Below are 23,969 nucleotides of genomic sequence, written 5' to 3'. Positions count from 1 at the left end.
GATACCTTTTGAGTATACACACAGAAGAGGGATTTCTGGATCTTAAGGTAGTTATATTTTTAAGTTTTTGAGGAACCTCCATACTGTTTTCCATAATAGCGATACCAATTTAGATTCTCATCAAGAGTGTACAACAGTTCCCTCTTCTCCACACCCTTGAAAACCCTTGTTATCTCTTGACTTTTTGATAATATCCATCCTAATAGGTATCAGATGATATTTAATTGTGCTTTTGATTCACATTTATCTGATGATTAATAAAGTTGAGCATCTTTTCATATAGTTATTGGCCATTTTTATGCCTTCTTTGGAAAAAGTCTATTCAGGTCCTTTGCCCATTCTTTAATTATATTATTATTTTGCTATAGAATTTTGCGAGTTCTGAAGGGGCTAAAAGGAAAAATGTCTCCTTTGACCTCTGAAGGTTCATTGAAAATTAACTGATAAAAAGCAGATTAATAGAAGAAAAGACATAGAAAATTTATTAATATGCACATGTATGCATGGGACTCATACGAAATATGAAAATCTCAAAGACAGGGCCAGATAGTTGACATTTTTATACCATCTTGAGGTTACAGAAGAATAGGGGCTTAAAGCATGGCAAGACCGTGCTTCAAGATTATGGGAGGGAGAGAGAAATAAAGGCAAGGGGTAAAGGCAATCTTGTCATGTAGATGAAACCTCAAAGGCAACAGCTCTCAGAAAGAATAGGTAGCAGCTTGTGGTTGAGTTAATTATTTCCAGATCTGGATAAGGGGTAGGGCCTCAAAGAAAGCCTGGCTATTTATTTTGCTAATGTAGCAATGCATATATACGCCACAAATGACAGCTTTTCAGAGCTATTCCTGTTTGCAGGTCCTCTGAATAGCCATTTCAAAATATGCCAAAAAGTATATTTTGAGGAAAATAGTTTTAGTTTCCTTTTAGTTCCTTATATATTTTGGATATTAACCCCTTATTAGATATATGGTTCACAAATTCTCTCAATCTATTAGCTGCCTTTTCAATTTGTTAATGGTTTTATTTGCTGTGGAGAAGCTTTTTAGTTTGATATAGTCCTAGTTATTTATTTTTGCTTTTGCCCGTGCTTTTGGTGTGATATCCAAAAAGTCACTGACAAGGCCAATATCAAATAGCTTCCCCATCCCCTTTGTTTTAAAGAGTTTTACATTTCAGGTCTTATATTTAGGTATTTAATCCATTTTGAGTTGATTTTTGTGTATGGTGTAGGATAAGAGACCAGTTTCATTGTTCTTCGTGTGGATATCCAGTTTTCCCAGCACCATTTATTGGAGAGACTACTCTTTCCACCTTGTGTCTTCTTGGTGGCCTTGTAGAAAATTACTTGACCATAGGTACTGTTAAAAGAAAAACTGTAGCTGAATTAAATTTAAGAGTTTAATTGAGCAAAGAATGATTTACAAATCAGGCAGCCTCCTGAGCCAGAGAAGACTCAGAGACTCCAGTGCAGCCACATGGTAGAAGAAGATTTATGGATAGAGAAAGGAAAAGACTTACAGAAAATGGAAGTGAGGTACAGAAACAGCGGGGTCGGTTACAGTTTGGCATTTGCCTTATTTGAACATGGTTTGAACAGTTGGCCATCATTGATTGGCCAAAACTCAGTGATTGGCACAAGAGTAGGCTACAGTCTATATATAACTCCATTTAGTTTATAGTTCATGACGTACAGAGAAACCTTTAGGCTGAACTTAGAATATATAAGGAGGTAGCTTTAGGCTAAACTTGATTTAACAATTCCCCCCATTTTGTCATCCTCTCAATTGTGAGAGATTTACCAAAACTTTAGTCATTGATGTCACTATCACCATTGTAAATGTACTTACTTGGTTTTGAAACCCACTGGGAAATAGCAGAACTGCGGATTTTGTAAGGTGGAAACAAGGTCTTAAGGTTATTACTATTATTATTTTTGTAAGGTTTAGAGTAGAGAATACCTTCTTATGCTGCAGGAGAGAAACAAAACATGGTCTGTTCTAAAATCTTGTGTGTTTCCTTAAAGTCTTAGTTTGATTATGTCACATTTAGCATAAATGACTCCATTTTGGTTTGGTCTGGTCTGTTGGGGCAAACAATGGGCTCTCATAATTTGTTTTAAAATTCCCCCCTTTTGGTCAGATTCTCATTGTGAGAGTGTGACCAAAACTTAGAGCCTTAGTGCCACTCTCAGTTACCATCATTTTGGATTTCTGGTCTCAGCATGTCATTCGTGGGTTACAGTGCCTTTTTGGTCACATATTTCTTTCAGCTTTTGTCATTCCAGTTAAAGAGAGACCATTTGACATTTTAGAGGTGGCTGCATGGAAGTATTTAAAACTTTTGAGAGAATACAGTGTACCAGGGAGACTACTATTAAGACTATCAGGAGGATAACACCAAGAGTTTGGAGTCTGCTCCTTAGCCAGGTTCCCCATAAACCAAACCAACTAAAATCAAATAGACCAAAGAATGAGCTAGATTAAGAGTCTACCCACTTTAAGCAGTCTCTTCGTTAATACCGTATAACTGAATCTCTGTAATACTGGATGTGATGTATTTCTTCATGGGCAACAAGAATTGCCAGCATTGCATAGATACATCTGTTTAGGCAGTTAGTAATCCAGAGCAATTCTATTATTCAGCATAACTTTCACAAGAGACTTTACAGTCTGTTATGTAACCATAGCCTCTACAGTAGAATCTGCTATAAAGCATATCATGAGGGATAAATTTCTAATCATTACCTCATTTACTCTAAACCATGGGAAAAAGGACTTAACAAACAATGCCCTTCAGAAGAGTGAAGACCTCCGGGCAGTGTTCTTTTTAGCCTATGATATAGGTTAAGAGGAGTGGACCAGTTTTCTGTTTCTGACTGCCTGTGAGGCAAGGTATGTACCATTAAAATTTCTCAAGTACATTAGGCCTTCATCTTCCATCTATCAAGGCATAAGGTTATCCATGTATAAGGCTGGCTGCAAAATTTTTCACAAATAAAACTATACCCCATGAGTGCACACAATAGACCCCCCTTTCACTTCTATCATTCATAGGGGCATAAGCAAGGGAAAAATATTCAAAGATAAGAGTCTCATGATAGTAGAGAAGTCTTTATCTGTGATGTTGGGATAAAGCTGTCTACATCAAGGATGCCACCTTCTTCTGAGGAGAAGCTTCCCTGGTTAGCTTTACCTTAAGGTTTCCAATGTGTTTATAGTTCCAAGAGTAAGGAGGGACCCCTCTAAGTCGTGAGATTATGAACCCGAGGTTCAAGGTCCAGAAGTTTTGCTGCAGTGTGGATGGCAAGGGTAGTCTTTCAATTATATTCTTAGAAGGTCTAATCTTCATGTTCTATATTGTGAAGAGGTTAATTGCTCTTAGTCAGTGAACCATTAAAAGCTTTCTTTACCTGGTGAAGAGACACTTTGGTATAATGAGCTACTGTTATAACATTAGCCTTCTTGCATGGGAAAGTTTTGTACAACCAGAAAACATGCATTGAAAATGACAATCGAATGAAATCCCTTTAGAAGTGTTTAAATAGCCCATCAGATAGTAGAATGTACTTGAAATTTTTATTTGTCTTCCCAAGAATATGGGTTTGACAAACCAAACATTGGTCATAAACTATTTTAGCAACTTAGAAGTCACCACACCAATATTTATATTTAATTTGGATTTAGAACTTTTAATAACCATAGCTTTAAGGACTTAAGAAGAACAAGACAGCCATTCTGGTTTTCCATGAGTCTAAGCTTAACAATAGACTTGTATCTTCTTGAAAACCAGTTGTTTCTCTAATTTAGGTGTATAGCACTGATAACTGATGGGTTATCATAGGTAATTTTACTTAGACCATGGAGTTCATTCAAATTGTATATCTAAACATTTTCAGTACTGGCTGATTTAGGATGAAAACCTGTAAAATATTTTCTTGATATTAATTTTTGTTCTGCTTGGGTGAGCAGTTTTATATACTAGTCAGTCTCTTCATTAAAGTTCTGGGAATTCTTACCCAGTCCAAATGATATGATTCTAAAGTGATTAGAAACCTGTACTGAGGAGTGCTTCTCAGGGTCCTTTCCATCCTTTCCTGAACCTCCTTAAAGACATCGTATTCTTGGATGTTGCATGCTTGTGAAGTTTTCAGAAACTGCGTCAGAATCAAGCAGTTAACTATGGAAATGGCTTTAAATAGTCACAGTTAAAGACACAATTGACAAGAAAATGTGGTTATTTCTGTGGTCTACAGTAACTTGCCCATAATTATGATTGATAGCATATGCTCGAACATATTAGAATTTTAGGAATTCCATACAATTTTGGAACATATATTAATAACATTAATTAAAATATAGGCTGAAGAAAGTTAAACATTATTTCTTATTTGGCAATGCTTTGCATGTAACTTAACATGTCAAATAATCCTGTTTACCTCTCTTTTTGATGCTTCAGGGGCCCTCTGTAGCATCCCAAAGTTAGAGGTCAAAAAAGATTTATTTTTGAAGTTGAAATTTGATTTTGGTATTGGTTACAGCTCAGGGTTTGCCTTATTTGAATATGATTTGAACAGTTGGCCACGGTTCATTGGCCAAAACTCAGTGATTGGCACAAGAGTAGGCTACAGTCTATATACAACTCCATTTAAGTTGTACTTCATGATGTACAGAGAAACTTTTAGGCTGACCTTAAAATATGTAAGGAGGCTGCTTTAGGCTAAACTTGATTTAATAATACTTGGTTTTATAGAAAAAAACTTCTAAAATGTGTACATGTAAAAGAAAATAAAATTTCCGGACTCCCTAAATTAATTATGCCAGGAGGGAATGCTTTTCATTCACCCGACCTTGTTGCAGCTGATGGGGGTCTCTGTCAAAGCTCCTCTCAGGTTTTCAGTTGCCCTGATTTCAATTTGAGATTGAAACTTTATTCAAGCAACCCAATTCCATGCTCAATGGAGCTGGAATTGATGCTCTGATTTTAAGGTAGGAGTTTCTTCAAGAGGAGTCTTTTGAGAAAACTCCTACTTTAAAGCAGAGATTTTAATTCTAGGGATTCTGTGGACTGCATATTTGTCATTTTCATTTTTCTCTGCAGTAGAGGTTTCGTTTGTCTTATTACTTAGGGTTTGAAACCTTTTCACTCACTTGAAATTTGGTCAAGGAGAAAACAGTTTTTCTTTGAAGAGAGAAAATGAAATTTTTGTGGCTTAAATGAAAAATCTGTAATCTTTAAAACTGGCCAGATTCTGAAGCTTGGCTCAATGGTCAAATCTGCACTTTGATCTGGAGTAACCAAAATTCCTCCCACTAGATCTTTTTGGTCATTCAAAGAGAAAATCTAATTTGCATTTGTACTTCTAAAGGAGACATCCAACTTTAGAAACTTCAGGTGAATTCATGTACAATACTTATGGTGCCACCTCCTGTCAATATCTAGAAAAATGGTTTTAAAGCACAAAGACCCCTAACTACAATAGCCTAAATAGGATATCTCTGAAACATTTAAAATAGTTTATCTGCATGCTCTAATAATAAAAATAAAGCTGGCTTTAAACTAAAACCAAAATAACTGGGAGAGCAATTTTTCAGTGTTACTTAGAAGCTTCTAAAAGAGTTTTTGATAAAGAAATTTCTTTGCAAGAGGAAATCAAGATTGTCTAAAGTTATTTCAAATGAAAAAAGACTTCAGAGACTTTCTCCATTTTGCCTCCAACTGCTCCTCCTCCTTGTACCCCTGTCATTTGAATTCATCCCTTTCTGCTTGTTCCCTCAGCTCCCATAAGCTCTTCGGCAGAGATTTTTGAAATTCCACAATGCAAACTTTTTTTTCCTCTCAAAAGAGGGTAAACGTCTTTAAATTTAGAGGAGAGAAAACAAATGGAACAACTACAGAATGAGAAGAAAACTACTGAGATTATAAAATACAGATCCAACAAAGTTTTTCTTCTAAACCATAACTAATAAATGACACGGATGATTTATTGACCCAATATCAGAGAATACCCTTTAAATGTCCTGCCGGACTTCACAATCCTTTGGAGATGTAAATCTGATCCTGTCTTTGAAACGGTAACATCTAGGTAATTAGCTAAACAACCTTCCGATTGAGCTCACATCTGAAACAAGTTAAAACCTTTAAAATGCTTAAACTGCCTGCTTCTATTCCCTGCAGCATTGATAAAAGAGCACCTCACCCTGTGGCCTAGTGGCTAAGATTCTGTGCTTTCTGGACGGGGGCGCAGGTTCCATTCTCTTTCAGATTAAACCAACCCAGAACAATGACAACAACAAATACTGGCAAGGATGTGCAGCAACAAGAGCTCTTGTTTTTTTGCTGATGGTAATGCAAAGTAGTACATCCAATTTTGAAGACACTTTGGCAGTTTCTTACAAAACTAAACATACTCCTACCATATGATCCAGCAATGACTCTCCTTGGTGTTTACACAAATAAGTTGAAAACTTATGTCCACACAAAAACTGGCAGTTGAATGTTTATAGAAGCTTTATTCATAATTGGCAAAACTTGGAAGCAACCAAGATATCCTTCAGAAGGTGGATGGTTAAATGAATTGGTACATCCAGACAATGGACTATTTATTATCCAGTGCTATCAAAAAATGAGCTATCAAGCCATGAAAATACACAGAGGAAACTTAAATGCATATTACTAAGTGAAAGCCAATTCTGAGAAGCTACATACTGAATGATTCCAACTTTATGACATTCTGGAAAAGGCAAAACTATGGAGATTGTAAAAGTTTTATTGGTTGCCAGGGGTTGGGATTGGGGAGGGATGAATAGGTGGAACACAGAGGAGTTTTTTAGGGCAGTGAAACTACTTTGTGAAAGGATGACTCTGTAGGCTCAGACTCAGACCACACCACACCGGTTGCAGTCAAGAGATCTTTATTGGAGGAGTCCGAGGGAGAGCCGAAGCGGAAGAAGAAAGAGAGCGAGGGCGCTGCAGCCTCCGTCTTTTATGCCTAGGGATGTTACATGGGGGTTGCTGGTTGGCTGAGGGGCTGGGTCTAGGCTGAGGCGGGAAGGCGTGACCTCTGATTGGCTCCTTTTGGCAGGCCTGTGTTGGGGAGGAAGAAGAACCCGGAACCAGCGCCATTAGGGTGCTCTTGTTACCTAACATTCCTCCCTTTTTTGTTTTTTAAGAAGTGGGGAAGTGGGCATCGCTGTTCATCTGGCTACTTCCTGCTGAACGGGGGCGTCGTGGGGAAGGGATATTGGAGGACTGTAGGGGCAGAGCAACAGCAGGAGGCCAAAGAAGACGGCGCTGAAGGTGAACACTTCCCGGGGTGTGAAGTCTAAAAATGTCCCTTGTAAGTAGAGGTCATCTATGGACGCGAGCCATCCATATGGCAGGGAAGGATCTGCTCTGAGCCACGTATCTTCTTGGAGGGCCTGGAGGAAATCTAAGAAATTACAGGTCCTGGAGGTGGAGGCCACGGGTAGGTGAGTCCTGGTCGTCTTCTTCGGTTGCTAGGAGTTGGTAGTGCATAATGAGAAGCTGGTTAAAAGTCTGGTTAGATAAGGAGATTTGTTGTCGCATGAACTTTATTAGGCAAGGGAGGAGAATACACAAGGCCGCTATGCCTAAGAGGGGTCCGAGAAACGGTAGGACCCAAGCTAAAAGAGGCATTTTTAGAGTGTCCCAGGAGAAGGAATGAGAATCTGAGATGCGTTGTCTGATCTCAGAAGCCTTGTCCTGTATACGCTGGGCAGCATCTTGCTCTATCCCTGACTGATTAGTGTAAAAACAACACTCTTCCCCTAAGAAGATGCAGAGTCCTCCTTTTTCAGCAGTGAGGAGGTCTAGGCCTTGGCGGTTTTGGAGAGTCACTGCTGCTAAAGAGTCTATTTGAGATTGTAAAGTAAGAATAGATTTTGTTATTTCCTGTAAACTGTCTGAGAAATCTTTTGAGAGGGTGTGGTAGTAGGATAATGACGTGGACAAGCCGGCTATTCCAGTCCCTGTGGCAGTGGCAATTTCTAATCCTTTAAGTAGGGGTATTAGTTGCACGGCTTTTCGCTGACGGACTTGAGCTTTGAGGGGTACTGATAAGGTCTGATTCCCTGGGGCAATGTCAATGTGGGGGCTTAGAAAGACTAAGGTGCAGGTGCCTGTCCAGTTAGTGGAGAGGCAGATATAGGTTGACATTCCACATAAGAATATGCCTTGGCTGGGTAGACAGAACTCGTTATGTATGTTAAAAAGGTGTGTGAGTTTGTTGTTTTCATTCTCCCATACTCCTAGAGTGCTTGCTAAGGTGGCTCCAGTGAGCGGCTGGAAAGGGGTGTTGGGAGTAAACTGAGTGGCTCCCTGTATTTTATTTTCCCATTGGAGGAAAAAACGTTTTGTATCTACTAGGAGCCATTCGAGAGAGCGACTGAAAGGGGATGAGAAGGCACTCACTAGTGGTGGGGGCGCTGCTGCAGGGAGTCCAGGGGTGAATGGTTATGCAGGGAGTATGTCTGCCATTACAGAACCCGGACTGTTTGTTGAGTAGGGAGGAGGTGATGATTTTGGGGGGCCCAGAGAAGCGGACAGGCTGGTTGAATGGAGCTGTTTGGGTGACTTGAAAGCTAGCATGATCCATTGGGGCTTGAAGTTATAAGGTGTAATTACACTGATGTGGTGGTAGGTGCCCTAGAGGCAGGCCGGATGACAGGTTGCATTGTATGCATAAAGGGGCTTGGAAAGTTAAAATAGTATTTGTGGTTACAGGGCCGTGTATGGGCTTTTGTTTGTGTAACGGGTGATGTTGGAAATGTAAGAAAGCAAAAGTTGGGTTGCACGTCCTGTTATGGTATTTTTGGTTGTATCAGAGATGGGGAAGTCGGCTAATGACTGCATGTTTAGAAGTTGGAAAGGGTCTTTTCCTTCATAACGAGGGTGGTAGGTCAAGTTGGTGAAGACCTAGTTTTTTGCGGGAATGGGAGTGGCAACATAGCCAGAGGTTGATAGAGAGATACACAGCCAACAGTCGGTCATTTGCCAGGGAAGGATTGGACTGGTTTAACAGAGTGTGAGTTAAGTTGAGTTAAGTAGAGGTAATTAGGAGCTAGTGAAAGGGGAGGGGTGGTTGTATGAGGTATCCAAGGAAGTAGGAGGGATATATAGGCAAAGAGCAAATAGGAAGGTAAAGATGGTGCTCTGGAAAACGAGATCATTTTATCTAGTATGAGTTCTTTCACTTATCTTTTTAAGGAGGAAACGGTCGTTCCTCAGGATTAGTGGTAGGAGCCTTTTAGTCTGGGATGTTTCTTTCTGAAATAGGAGGTGCAGGTCCTCTAATTGTTCACAGGTGTCTTGGGATTCCTGAGCTGATGATCCCCGACTATGGGAGGGCCAGAGGTGGAGACAGCGCCCCAATACTCCTGCAGAACCGAGAAAGTAGCTCTGGTATTAAGGAGGAAAATGACGAGACGCCCATCCACTGTAAGAGGCACCTTGGTCTCCTGCGTGGTGATGGTGTGTGTCGGGGAAGAGGTCCTAGGGCCCTGTCAGTCGTAGGCCGCTAACCCAATGAGATCGGCTTCAGGACGGGGGTCTGGCCCAGCTCCCCCGAGGGAGCTGGGGCAGTTGGTCGCCCAGTGGCCGGATTGTTGGCACTTGGGGCACAGACTTTTGGGTGGCCTGGGATTAGGACACTCACGAGCCCAATGACCTTTGTTCCCACATTTAAAGCAGGGTCCAGGGGGTTGGCGGTGAGTGGTGGACATAGAGGCATGGCGTCTGATAGGCTGGGTTGAGGCCTTGAAGGCCTGAGCCAACATCTGGCACTTTTGCCTCCTTGCCTGCTCGTCATGGTTGTGGTAGACTTTGAATGTGGTGGCGAGGATCTCGGTCTGCGGGGTAAAGGGACCTCTGTCTAGCTTTTTTAGTTTGGCCCGAATGTCTGGGAAGCTTTGTGCGAAGAAATGGGACATGAGAAGTTGCCTGCCGTTGGGGCTTCGGGGTCTATGTTGATGTATTGTTGGAGTGCTGTGTAAGGCGGGCGAGGAAGGCGGACGGGTTTTCATGTTTTTCCTGAATGATTTCGTGAAGTTTTTCAAAATTGACTGCCTTTTGGGCTGCCTTGCGGAGACCTGTTATTAAACAGGTGGCGAAGTGGTCTCGGGCCAAGACACTGTTCTGGGAGTTATAGTCCCAGCCAGGGTCGTGTTCGGGGACTGCCTGCGCCCCGATGGGTAGGGCTGGGGTTGTTTGGTGAACCTGATCTGCATAAGTACGGGCCTGCTCCTAGACCGGTCTGCGCTTCCTGAGAAGGAGGGGGTTAGAGAAATTCTGATGTAAGAGGTGGAGTTAGAAGTGTATGAGCCTAAGCGTTGACAAGACAGTCACAGAGAAGGGAACATGGACAGGAACAATATATTTTGTTTGTGTAACTTCTGTAAGAGGGGCGAGGACGGAAAGGTGTGATGTGGAATGAGAGGTGGGAGGGCTGAGCGGTGGAGGGGAGGGAGCTGGAGGGGTTGTGGAGGAAGGGGGAAGGAGAGAGAGGTTGGGGGAAGTGGTAAAGGGCGGGGCTGCCGCTGGCCAGGCAGCGGCCGGAGGGTGGGGCTGAGGGTGGTGATATGGAGTTAAGATTGGGGGAAGGTGAGGGCAGCGATACGATGTTGAGGGTTATACGGGGCTGTGGGCATAGGGGATCTCTTCCCATTCTCCTGTTCATTCACAATATTTAGAGGCCCATAAATGGGTCATTTATTTTGGTTGTTTAAGGGGTTGTGAATTTGATTAAGCGTTTAGGTTTGAGGTCGGCGGCAAGGCCTAGGGTAGCCAGATTGTCTAGAAGGCATTTTGGGGGGGAGTCGGCCGGCAGGGATGCGGAGCCTCCCATAGTGGGAGAAGGGGCAGTGATGGCTAAGAGGGCGTCCCCTAATTAGCCGAACACTGTAACCAGGTTCAGAGCCTTCGGTTGTTTGTCACCAAGGCGAAGGGACTGAAGGGCCAACAGGATGGCCGAGGGACCGTGAGCCACCTGGTACCAGGATTTTGTATGTAGCCAACAGTATGGCGCGGGGCGGAGGCTCAGGCCGGAGGGGTGAGGAGGAGAGGGAGAAAACTCCGTTCCCTGCGGGTCGAGGAGGGGAAGCAAATGATAGGGGCCTACCACTGCCGTAGGGGCGTCGGGCGAAATGTGTTTGTCATGGGAGTGGCTATGGTCTGGCGATTTGCCCGAGAGGTAGGCCCAGGAGGGGAAAACTTACCGAGATGAGGCCGGTGGTGGGCGAAGAGCGTGGCGAACAGGAAAATGGGCGAAGACTGACCGGGGCCTGGTCTGAGACTGAGAGGGATTGGGGTCCCACCAAAGGCAGGGAGTCCCAATCCGAGTCACGGCACCAATGAAAGGGTGACTCTGTAGGCTCAGACTCAGACCACACCACACCACACCACACCGGTTGCAGTCAAGAGATCTTTATTGGAGGAGTCCAAGGGAGAGCCGAAGCAGAAGAAGAAAGAGAGCGAGGGCTCTGCAGCCTCCGTCTTTTATGCCTAGGGACGTTACATGGGGGTCGCTGGTTGGCTGAGGGGCTGGGTCTAGGCTGAGGCGGGAAGGCGTGACCTCTGATTGGCTCCTTTTGGCGGGCCTGTGTTGGGGAGGAAGAAGAACCCGGAACCAGCGCCATTAGGGTGCTCTTGTTACCTAACACTTTGTGTGATACTATAATGATGGATACATGTCATTCATTAAACATTTTCCCAAACCCATAAAATGTACAACACTGTATTAGTCTGTTTTTGTTGCTATAATGGATACCTGAGACTGAGTAATTTATAAAGAAAAGAGGTTTATTTGGCCTATGGTTTTTATGCTGTACCCAGAACATAGTGTGGGCATCTGCTTCTGGTGAGGGATTCAGAAAGCTTACAGTCATGGTGGAAGGTGAAAGGGAGCCAGTGCGTCATATGGTGAGAGAGGGAGTGAGAGAAGTGCAGAGGTGCTAAAGCTGTTTTAAACAACCAGATCTCATGCAAATTCATTACTGTGGGGAGGATACCAAGCCATTCATGAGAGACCCGCTCTCATGACTCAAACACCTCCCATCAGACCCCACCTACAACTTTGGAGATTACATTTCAATATGAGATTTGGAGGGAACAAACATCCAAAGTATATTAAACACCAAGAGTGAACTCTCATGTAAACTATGGACTTTAGGTGATAATAATGTGTCAATGTAGGTTTATCAATTATAGTAAATGTACCTCTCTGGTGGAGGATGTTGAAAATGGAGTAGGCTGTGCAAGTGTAGGGGCAAGGAGCATATGGAACTCTATTTTTTTCTGCTCAATTTTGCTGAAACCTAAAGCTGTTCTAAAATTTTAAAAAGTGGATTGTCATTTATTCATGAAAGCTATTATGGCACTTTCATCAGTGGACTCTTGTTCAAAGGAAATATCATTGGCATATGTCACAAAGTTTTTGAAAATATGCCTGTACTCCCAGGAGGTCTCATTTCACTTGGAAGAACAAGGGCTGATAGTTTGAGTGGGAAGTTAAACACACAGACACATAAATACACAATGGTAAAGTTGAAGCCTTAGACCAGGGTATCCTTGTGTCTCATAAAGTATCCAAACCACCAAAGAACTCACCTCAGTTTGGAACAAGTAACATTAGATCTCACAGAACCAGAGAGTTCAACTATGACTCCATATGGCAACAACACAATGGTGTTAGAACTGGACTTTCTAGCTCTTTGTGTGGCTAGGTTTTGGGGGAAGAATTGATTTTTTTGTATCGAGTAAACTCTCCTTTTCTTGGTTAATGAAAGCTAAAAGGCCTTAAAAAGGAGAAAGTAGACATACTGCTAATCAGGATGCATGAAGTTCTAAACAATTAAATTTGAAGAGATGAAAAAGAAGTGACCTTGTTTACATACCAAGCTATTGAAAAAGATTACAGACATTAAACCAGATTTTATAAAATATTGTTAGATGGGATATAAAGTGACCTAGTTATCTTTCCAAGAAAAGAAATAAATGCAATTAGTATTGTTTTGTTATATACTAAGGAGTGAAGTTGTGAGTCGTAAAGTATGATCTTATTTACTTTTATTGGACAATACTAACTTAATTTGGGCCACTCTATCAAAAATACCATAAATTGCATAGCTTAAATGACAGAAATTTATTTTTCACAGTTCTGGAGGCTGGAAGTCTGAGATCAGGTTGTCGGCATGGTTGGGTTCTGGTGAGGGCCCTCTTCCTGGTTTACAGACAGAAACAGTAGCTTCTATACATCTTTACATTGTATCTTCTTATGTCCTTACATGGCAGAGAACAGAGAGAGAGAGGAAGCAGGCTAACTCATGTTTTAAAAATAAATGTGCTAATCTCTAGCTAGGACTTCCACTACTATGTTGAATAACAATGATGACATGGACATCCTTGTAGTGTTCCAGATCTTATAGGAAAGGCTGTTTTTTCCACATTCATGTTCAGGCATAAAAAAATTGAGATCTGGTCATTTGCAACAACATGGATGGAACTGGAGATCACTATGTTAAGTGAAAAAAGCCAGGCACAGAAAGACAAATATTACATGTCCTCTCTTATTTGTGGGATCTAAAAATCAAAACAGTTGATCTCATGGAAATAGAGAGTAGAAGGTTGGTTACCAGAGGCTGGGAAGGGTGGTGGGGAACTGGGTGGGAAGGTGGGGATGGTTAATGGGTACAAAAAAAAATAGAAAGAATGGATAAGATCTACTATTTGATAGCACAATAGGGTGACTATAGTCAATAATGACTTAATTGTACTTTTAAAAATAACTAAAAGAGTGTAATTGGATTGTTTGTAATTCAAAGGATAAATGCATGAGGGGATGGATAACCCATTCTCAATGGTGTGATTATCATGCCTTGCATACCTGCATCAAAATATCCCATGTACTCCATAAATGTATACATGTATTATGTACCCACAAAAATTAGAAAAAAAAAAGGAAAAAAATATTTATCTCATTACCACCCAAAGGAACCATCTCTAAATACCATAATATTGGGGATTAGGGTTTCAACATATGAATTTTTGGAGAGGCACATTCAGTTTTCCAAGTTATATTTCTATCAGCACCGTGTGAAATAGAGCTGTCATTGCTCCCTCTCTTCATGAACACTTGGTGTTTTCCAAATGTTTAACTTTTACAGGTTTTGTGAATGTTTAGCATCTGTTCTGATATATTGGGACTAGCCAACTAACATAACAGTGATTTTGTAATATCACCTTTTCTCCGTTTACTAAAGATAGACGCTACTGTGGCCTTGTTCCAATTTTACAGGACTTCATACTATTTAAGGAATGTCAGCTAGTGACTCTGTAAGGAAATATTAAATTATTTTGATGCATGTTAATTTGAATATTTCCAGCTTGAGGAACCATTGCCAGAAGATGGCATAAATGTACTACATTGGAAAGTGAATAAATATTTAGATACTTTCCTGGTTAAGTAGTACAGAGAGTGCTTTGTAATATACAATCTAGTTTTAATTTTTCTACCCCACTTACATTCTCAAAAGCTTTTGCACTCTAGAAGCTAAATTTTTGCAAAACTCAAATATGTTATTTTCATCTACATTAAAGCGAATAAATACAAGAATTTTTAAGAGGTAAAAGATTTAACTATTTAAGTCTAGAGTTGAGAATCTGGAATCTGGAAATAATAAGATCCTTATTTCAGTTGATAATTTTTCAAAATGAAATACCTATTTTTAAATTTCCATTTGTTGTAAATTTATACTTGTAAACAATGTTGAATAACATGCTAAACATGAAAAAATACCTATAGGAACTTTTTTAAAAAAGTGTGATTATTACTTTACTTGGCAGCAAACAATGTTTAAAATTACAATTAAGCAATAAATATCAATATAACCAAAAGTTATTATTAAATTATATTGAAAATACAAAAAAGATAAATGCTCATCGTTTTATTAAAAATGCAAAAGGGAGTAACATCCAAATTGACTATTGAAGAGATTCAGTAGATAATATCTAAAATAGAAGTAAAACTAAGAAGCAATTTTTTTTTTTTGGAACACAGATTTTTAATTTTTTTATTATTATTATACTTTAAGTTTTATAGTCAAATGTTAGTTGTCATAGCATTGATTTCCCACTGCTTTGTTATCTCAAATGAAAAACTCCAAATTTAGTATATGAAATGACTCATTCAGTGTTTCAAATGCTTTATTCAGTCTCAATAAAAATTATATTACAAAAAAAGAAATACCTATTTTTTCTTGCTGATTTAAAAGAAATAAATGTTGGTAAATGTTATTAACATTTAACAAGTGATTAATAGCACTGCCTTTTCCATAATAATTTATTATGATAAGTACTTTATCATGTTCAAGAGACATGTAAATAATTCTATGCAATGCCATTTATAAATGTCTTATAACAGGTTGACAGAATTATTTAGTGCCTGCTTGAAACATGAAAAAGGTAAAAACAAGCCTCCTAATAATTGAATCTAATAAATCTGTGTTCTCATTAATCATGTTTCTTAAATCATTTCTAAATGTTACCTCAAATTAAAATGCAACTGCCATTTCTTATTCAGTTTTGAACTCAAGTAGGAATAGAACAAATCTGTAGCACTCAATCTGGAGTAAGCATCATGACATCGAATTGTTAGGTGCTGTAGTGGCAGTTTCCTGAGAATACCCTGTCATCAAAGCCTAGAAAATTCTGTTATTAATTTAGGCAGATTCTGAGTAAGGGATGTAAAGAAGAAGTTTATGACATATGTTTTTATATAACCTTTCAAACTGATTTACTGATACTAAAACTGACTTAAAAATGTATGTCATCTAGCATTGGAAAACTGGAAATTTCTATCCATATGTGGCATTTTTGTCCCATCTGAACTTTTGATAAAAATTTGATCTAAATTCTGCCATTACAAATCCATGGAATATAATAACCACTTCTAGAAACTGAGATGAGGAGAAATTTTTTACTGATCTCTCCTGAGGTAAAGTCTCAAGTGACTTACAGTAATTATAATAATCTCAGTGAGGTCTAATAGTGTTCTCTGAATCCTGACTACACCATTATATATGGTGTTATGTATTTTTTTTTTTTTTTGAGACAGAGTCTCGCTCTGTTGCCCAGGCTGGAGTGCAGTGGCGCAATCTCGGCTCACTGCAAGCTCCGCCTCCCGGGTTCACGCCATTCTCCTGCCTCAGCCTCTCCGAGTAGCTGGGACTACAGGCGCCCGCCACCACGCCCGGCTAATTTTTTTGTATTTTTAGTAGAGATGGGGTTTCACCGTGGTCTCGATCTCCTGACCTCGTGATCCGCCCGCCTCGGCCTCCCAAAGTGCTGGGATTACAAGCGTGAGCCACCGCGCCCGGCCTTACACCATTATATATTATCATTTGTTTATCACCATAGATTCTGTCTCCCAGACTGGACCATAAACTCCTTACAGTAATATGTCTTCTATTTCATTTTAGCAGTAATAAATATTACTGCCTATTTGTGTAAACCCCTGTGTAAATGTTGTAGAGATATTAATCACACAATGACTCAACGTATTCCTTTCCTGAAAATCATCATTTTCAGATTAATTTATTATTATTATATTAATATATATTATATATTATATTATATTGAAATATATTTTAAAGATCCTTTATATAAATGAATAAAATACTACTGTGTAGTAACTAACATCAGTAAATTATTTATCTCTGCCTTTTTAAAAACTTTGTTAGAAATGGATTGACTCTAATTGTATAGTTGACACCAGCACAAGTGGATCTTTCTGTTTCAGAATTTAAAATATCAACAGTTACTTTCTAGAGTGAGGTAGAACCTAATGCATAAGCACCAACTATCAATCAATGACTTTACACTTCACTAATCCCACATGATGTGGTAAAAATGATGAACAGGGCCATACTTGGAGGAGGGGTAGGGTAAAGGAAATGGTCCAAAGATCAGGTTGGCAGGTGCCAAAGCATTCTAACCAACCAAATTACCACGACTTTCTTGAGTGTCTGCAATGTAAAGTACATCATGGTAGGTTCTAGATAAAAATAAATATAAGATGTGTTGTTGCCTGCCCTCAAGAGCTTATCATTCAAATGGAAGTAAAACTCTCCTCTATAAGTACACAACCAACCAGTCTCACACAGAGACAAAAAGGGACCTCTCTTAAATAATTTTAAATAAGTACTATGAAGAATAATGCAAAGTCCTTAAATTGGAATTTCCTGAAAGAAGAAATGAAAATAATTATACTTTATTTATATTTATTAAATAATGTATTAAAGGTTAAGAATTAAATTGGAATATTGCCACATTGCAATAGAGATTTTTGGATCTTTGTAATTAATGGATCTTTGTAATAAATATGAATGGCTGCTGATAGCAGTAAGTGAAAACCACATGGGAAACTTTTTAATGAATGGGTGAAGGTGGCAATACCTAAACCTATTGATTAATCACAAAAAGAAAAGCAACCCCTTTTTACATGCCTTCAGATATGGTGCAAGAAAGAAAATAAAACTCAACTATGTGCATTTTTGCCAAAAATAATACAAAGCCTAATCTCTTAGTCTATTATTTTATGGTAAGCACAGGAGACAAAGAAACATAGGAATGCAATCAGCAAAATCTAATGTATAGAAAATGTTCCAAGAAAAATGGTCCAGGTTCTTCAATAAATAAATTGAAGAATGAAAGTGAGAGAGGAAACCTACAAAAAATATTGTAGAGACATTAAATAAAAGTAATCCAACCAAACTGGAAATTTGATTAGTGGCTAAATATTTGATGGTATATAGTGATTATTGTTATTTGAGATTATAATGATATTGTGGTTATGTTTTTAAAAATAATAATCTCTTAAAGATACACTGTAAAGTATTCACAGAAGTTTTAAGATGTCTGGGGTTTGTTTCAAAATAATTACAAAGTTGGAGAAATAGATAAAGCGATATTGGCCATTTGTTGAAGCTATTTGATGGAAATACGAATGTTCATTATATCTACTTTGGCATATGTTTAAAATGTTTGTAATAAAAGAGGTTAAAAATAAAAAGTTCCTCTATTAATATTCATTTAAAATGCAATTTTATTAGGAAGAAAGCCCTCTGGCTATATTTCTAATTTCAAGGATATCTGCATATATAGCCACAAACAGAATACAAAGATAAGAAAAGTAAAATAGGAAAAGGATGTGATCCTCATTTCATCTGAGTATTTCATTGGAGAGAGTTATTTTATGTTTTTAACTTCGGAAATAACGTATAGTGAAAAAATTGCGAAGTACCTTGTAAAATATTAATCTGAACTTTAGTAATATGCAACTTATTTTTGTCAAAAAGAAAGCATTTTTATCATCAAACACTTTAAGTTCCAGTCAATTGATGGGATGGCCTACTAAAATATTTGCCTTTGAGGGACATATGCACTAAAAATTTTTGATGCATAAGCAAGTACATATACATCTGTATAAATTATTATGGCTTTGCCACATTCAGTAGTCTTCTTCCATGTTCAATTTATAAAAAGATTTTTAGTTTTTCTGAATACTATATAGCAACAACTCTATGATAGAAATAGTAGTAGGTCAATAGTTGGAGATATTAAGTGTACGTCGAATGAAGAAAATTATTTAAATAAATGATTGTACATTTATAGATTCTTATGATATTTCAAAAACCTGACAATCTTAAAGATCATTTTATTAATTATAACTTGGTGAAGACTTAAATGGTTCATATTATATCTATTGGCACATCTCAAATGTATGTACAATAATTTAATAAAAACAAAAAATTTCAAAAGTAAAATAAAGGCTAAAGACTTGCAAGATCTAAGGCCATGTAAGAACATAGTGAAAAGATGGCAGTTTACAAGCCAGGAGGAAAGGCCTCACCAGACACAAAACCTGCTGACACATTGACCTTGGACTTCTAGTCCCAGAATTGTGAGAAAATATATTTCTGTTGTTTAAATCTCCCAGTCTGTGGCATTTTTGTTTTGGCAGCCCTACCAGACTAATATAGTCCCTGTAAAGGAATAAACATGAATCTTACCTTGCACCAACAATGGAGCAACACAATGTTTTTTCATTGTTTAGAACACTTTGCTTTGTCTTATTCACAAGTTCTCCATCTGCACACACACATACACATCTTTCTTCAATAGTAATGTTTAATTAATTATGCACATGCTTTCCAATGGCTAACTGTAGATTAGTTCACCAAGCTCAGAGGGCAGGGGCTTCATACTTGCATAGTACTGGTCTGTTTCTTCTAAGAAGAAAAGGGAAGGACAAGAAGAGTCTAGGCTTCACTACAGCATTCCCACATGCCATTTAAAAATACTTAACTTGTATTCACCTTCAAATCTCTCATTATAAATCACATATGCATGCAATTTGTCAGTTAATTGCCAGTGGTAAATGTTAATGTTCTAATAAACTAGATATTAGCTGATGTAGTGAGTGGTATCATGTAGGTTTTCACCATTATAAGGCATACTTAACAGTTTAGAAAATCAACGACGTATTAAACAAAGGTTAGTGCTCCTGGAAGAATTCCTTGATAAACAGTTGTTTTCTGACAGATTATAACTAATTTTTCTGCTTCCAGGAAGATAGAACATATTCTCCTGCCTTAGTAACTATTGAGAGTTTGTGCGTAGGGAAAAAAATCACACCCAAATATGCAGAAACACAACTTTCGTCAATGAAACTGCACATTTATAGATGGGAAGGTAAGAAGATGTGGGGCAGGGGACTAAAGTCCAGGCCTGATGCTTGTTTCCCTTTGTGTTCTCCAAAGACAAGGCATTGTTTTGACTTAGGATAAATACATGAAAGGCAAGGAGCAGTGTGACATATTTGGGAGTTTTATTTAAATGCGAGTTTGCCGTCCCCAGCAGTCAGGAATGGTACTAATCTGGTGGAAAGACTCTTCATGCTGTGGCTATTAAAGTTGCTGTTTACAAATGTCTTCTTGGAGCTGCCAGATAGAGGAATGCAGATTCACAGAAGACTTAGTGGCAGCAATTCCCAGGGAGGATCATCTGTGTTCTGTCAAAATATATTCCGTTACCTGAGCTTTTGGACACTCAAGCTAGTCAAAAAATAATTGGGAAATATTTAGTAGGAAAAGAAATAGAAAATAACACCATTCTGACTGAACATTCTTGAAAAAATGGGTTATAGCCTGTATTTAAGAGTGTGCTATTTTAATTGGAATTTCCTATCTCACACCCCAAGTCCTTTCATTAAGCACATCCCTATAGGTCTTATCCTTTATGCATAAACTTCATTTTGTTTACTTTTCCCTATTCACTACTATGTGTTCTACAGCAAAAAGTTATTAACATTAGTGCATAACTTGTTAATGTACCACATGGACAAAGTTATGGTAAATTCTTTGTAAAAGGATAAAAGTGATATAGTATAATGTAGGGTTAAGGATGTTCCACTGAGAGACAGGAAACCTGCTTTCCTCTTTTGAATTTGTGATTAATCTATTGGGCAGCCACTGGAAATTATAAACATCCCTGCACCCAGAGGTTCTTATTTGTAGAATGAGGAAACCGGATGAGATCTTGCTTAGTGTACCATTATATTCTCTAGTGTATCATTATATTCCAGCAATTACGGCACAACTTCCACATTGTAACCACAATGCTGAGCATTATTCTGTTTCATCCAATTAAACAGCATTGTCCTGTTTGATTCTCATCACACCCTTGCAAGGTAGGTATCTTCATCGCTATGTCACTAAAGAGCAAAGGCTTTGAGAAAATAAGGAAAGTGCTAAACACAGCCTGCAAGTTGCTGGGCTGATCCTCTGTATTCTAATGAGTGTATGTGCTCTTCACCTGGACCAAAACTTTATTACTGGGCACAGCTACTTTTTGTTATCAAAGTTGTCCCTCTAGAATACTGGATTTCAAGTACCTAAGAGATGGGCAAAGTATATGATTATATCTAGGTGTTGGAGTACAAGTTGATTAACAGCACTTCCCTGAGTTCCCAGACCTTATTAGTTGTTGCCCTATACACACTCCCTCACCAACAAATGATCCAGCAACTAAGGGGGAATGCCTAACACAATCTTCTAGGACTTTATCCAGTTTTGGGACCAGTCTTCATAAACAAAGTCATGGTGCCACTTTCCAAGTACAATAACAGACGTATGTATAGGGAAACTCACCTACAAGGCAGGCTGAGAAAAGATGCAGCCAAAGTCCACATAGCCCTTTCAGTTTCATTGTCAATGAAAAAAGTAAATGTGGCATAGAAGGGCTGTAGACAACAGCAGTTTCTGACTTGAAAGTCTGCAGAGTAAGCTCTTTATGAATCACTTCTTGAGATTTGTTGATTTCTACTTGGGTTTCTGAGATCAGAGACATTATGATGGTGTCAAGCTCCTGGGAAGAAGAATTAGAATGGTGGGTTGTTGAAGTTACTGACCTATTCTTTCTAAAAATGACAAAAGATTACCATATACGGTCAATGGACAAATGGCCAAATGGTCTCTGATAGGCTTTCTTTAATGGCCTGCACAACTCACTTGATGTTTGTTGCTCCAAAGGCAAATATTTTCTTAACTTGTAACTAAGGCCTGTATTCCAATGACTGGTGCCTACTGCCCAACATCAGGGAGCTCTAATGCAGCATTTGAATGTAACAGCACCACAGGTTAAATGAAAACTTACTTCTCTACAAGACCATCTTGAAATAAACTGTTCCCCTTCCTTATTCGAGTTAGAATCAGGTGGTCTTATAAATAAAAGTAAATTGTGCTTTATTTTTTGTCTGTGCTGACAAGTACCTTGACACGTCTATCAGCTTTCTTTCAAACACGATGACATTGCTTCAGATTTTCTATATGTACAAACAGGTTTGTCCACATGGGTCTTAGTGAGTGTGTTTGTTTTTCAGTTGCTTGTAGTAGCTGAGCGTAAGTGGATATACTGTATTTTCTCTGTAAACTATGTAAGGGAGATCTCTCTGAAGACTGGCACTGGGGTGTTACTGTGGGTAGTGGCAGATACATCAAAGAAAGGACTTTGATTTCATGTAAGAAATCTGTTCCCTGAGAACAACTTGCAGATGATTCTTCATCCACTCACTGCTCAATGAATATAAACTGGCCAAATTTCCTCAGGGACAGGTGGGCATAATAATTTGGCTGCTTCTAAAGCTCATTATTTCTTTGTGAGACTCTAAAGGAGAAATTGAACTTCAGTGAACCAGGGACTTCATTCTTCACTGTTCAGGCTGTTTCTCTAAGTTGTTTCGGTATTGTTGGTTGAGATGGAAAGGTGCATGCCTGACTGCTGGTGAGTTTTATTGAACCGAGTGATCCTGGCATTTGTGTTAGGATTTGGAAGTTACCTGCTCCTTGTGAAGATGAGTTTCAAAGTGCTTCTGTGTTACTTTCACAGTATAGATCAGGGAAAGATCTGTTTTCATTCTCTCTTAGTGCTGACTACCATTTCTGAGTCAAGCGATTCCTCTGAAAAAATATGATTCAGTAAGTCTTCTTTCTTTTAGAGCTTTTTCATTGGACAGTTGTTAAAAATCTACTGCAGAATGATGAAATCGACCCAATATTTGACAGCTCAGAGGTTCTAGTTATGTTCTGGGAATTCAACAACCCAAGAGACTATATCACTTTTTGCTAGATAGAACCTTTCAGAATCGATTGAGACCACCTTACCCTTAGTTTGTTATATAAGGGAAAATTAACTACTATAGACTATGAGCATGATGTATAAACCAAGATGAAAATAGACAATGAAGCCAAAATTCTGATGCCAGTTTAAGTTGATTTACTCTTTCTTCATAGAGCGCCTTCAATTTTAATCCTATAAATAAAGTTCAGAAATATTAACCACAGGTTAAGATGGTAGCATCTTTTTCATGTTTCCTTTCATGTCAAAACAGACACCATGTCTAAGAGGCAAGAATTCTCATATTTAACTGAGGATTCTCATTAATAATACTATAATACGTCACCTTCTACAAAGCATTCCGATATGCATTATCTCCCTTGATCTTTACAACAATGTTTCAAGCAATAAATTCTACGGGAATTTAATTTTGTTTGGTAGATTCAGATCCAGGAGGGCTTCCAAAAAAAGGTAGAATTTGAGTTTACTCTAGTGAGGGGAAGCATAACCTCTGCATATGTGTTTCTCTGTGGGAAGATAGCATCTCTCTACATCCCATGGGTGTAGCCCCAGATACTGCTATCAATACCAATGCAGGTGCTCAGACTGTGCCTTGTCATGCCCTTTTACCGTTTCTCCTTATGGACATGCCATGACCTTATCTTTTACTACCATGACCACTACTCTGAGGGCCTCTTCCCAAATGGCTCAACAAGAAGTCAGAGGGGTAGGATGGGGCACTGTCTAAACTGGGAGTCTAGAGACTTAAATTCTAACCCTAATTTTGAGATAGTTTGACGTTTGACTAATATCATCTGTTAAATGACAAGGTAGGTGGATGGCAAGAAGATCCTTTGAGTTTGGATTGTAATCCCAAAAAACACAGTCCCAGATGCCATAATCCAGAATGTTAAAATCCTGAAAGATCAGTGTTCTTAAAGTCTAAATTCCTAAAGTCTACAATCCCTAACATGTAAAATCCTGAAAAATCACAATCACAAATTGATTGCATAATGTCAGGTGAAACTATTATTTTGTTATTGTCTTTTTTTTTTTTTTTTTGAGATGGAGTTTCACTCTGCCACCCTGGTTGGAGTGCAGCAGCACAATCTTGGATCACTTGCAACCTCTGTCTCCTAGATTCAAGTGATCCTCCCACCTCAGTCTCCCTAGTACCTGGGACTACAGGTGCAGTGCCACCATGCCCAGCTAATGTTTGTATGTTTAGTAGAGACGGAGTTCCACCATGCTGGCCAGGCTGGTCTCGCACTCCTGACCTC

General features: G+C 38.8%; 1 protein-coding gene across 2 annotated transcripts in view; it reads left to right on the top strand.

The window, feature by feature from the left end:
- LOC134736053 (lanC-like protein 3) overlaps window positions 1–23,969 on the top strand; it is a 276,852-nt gene that overhangs the window by 31,336 nt on the left and 221,547 nt on the right. The window lies entirely within an intron of this gene.

The sequence above is a fragment of the Symphalangus syndactylus genome, chromosome X (assembly GCF_028878055.3).
Source record: "Symphalangus syndactylus isolate Jambi chromosome X, NHGRI_mSymSyn1-v2.1_pri, whole genome shotgun sequence".
In the NCBI taxonomy this organism is placed as follows: domain Eukaryota; kingdom Metazoa; phylum Chordata; class Mammalia; order Primates; family Hylobatidae; genus Symphalangus; species Symphalangus syndactylus.
Note: the sequence above shows the minus strand (reverse complement) of the source record. Positions and strands in the feature narration are given on the sequence as shown.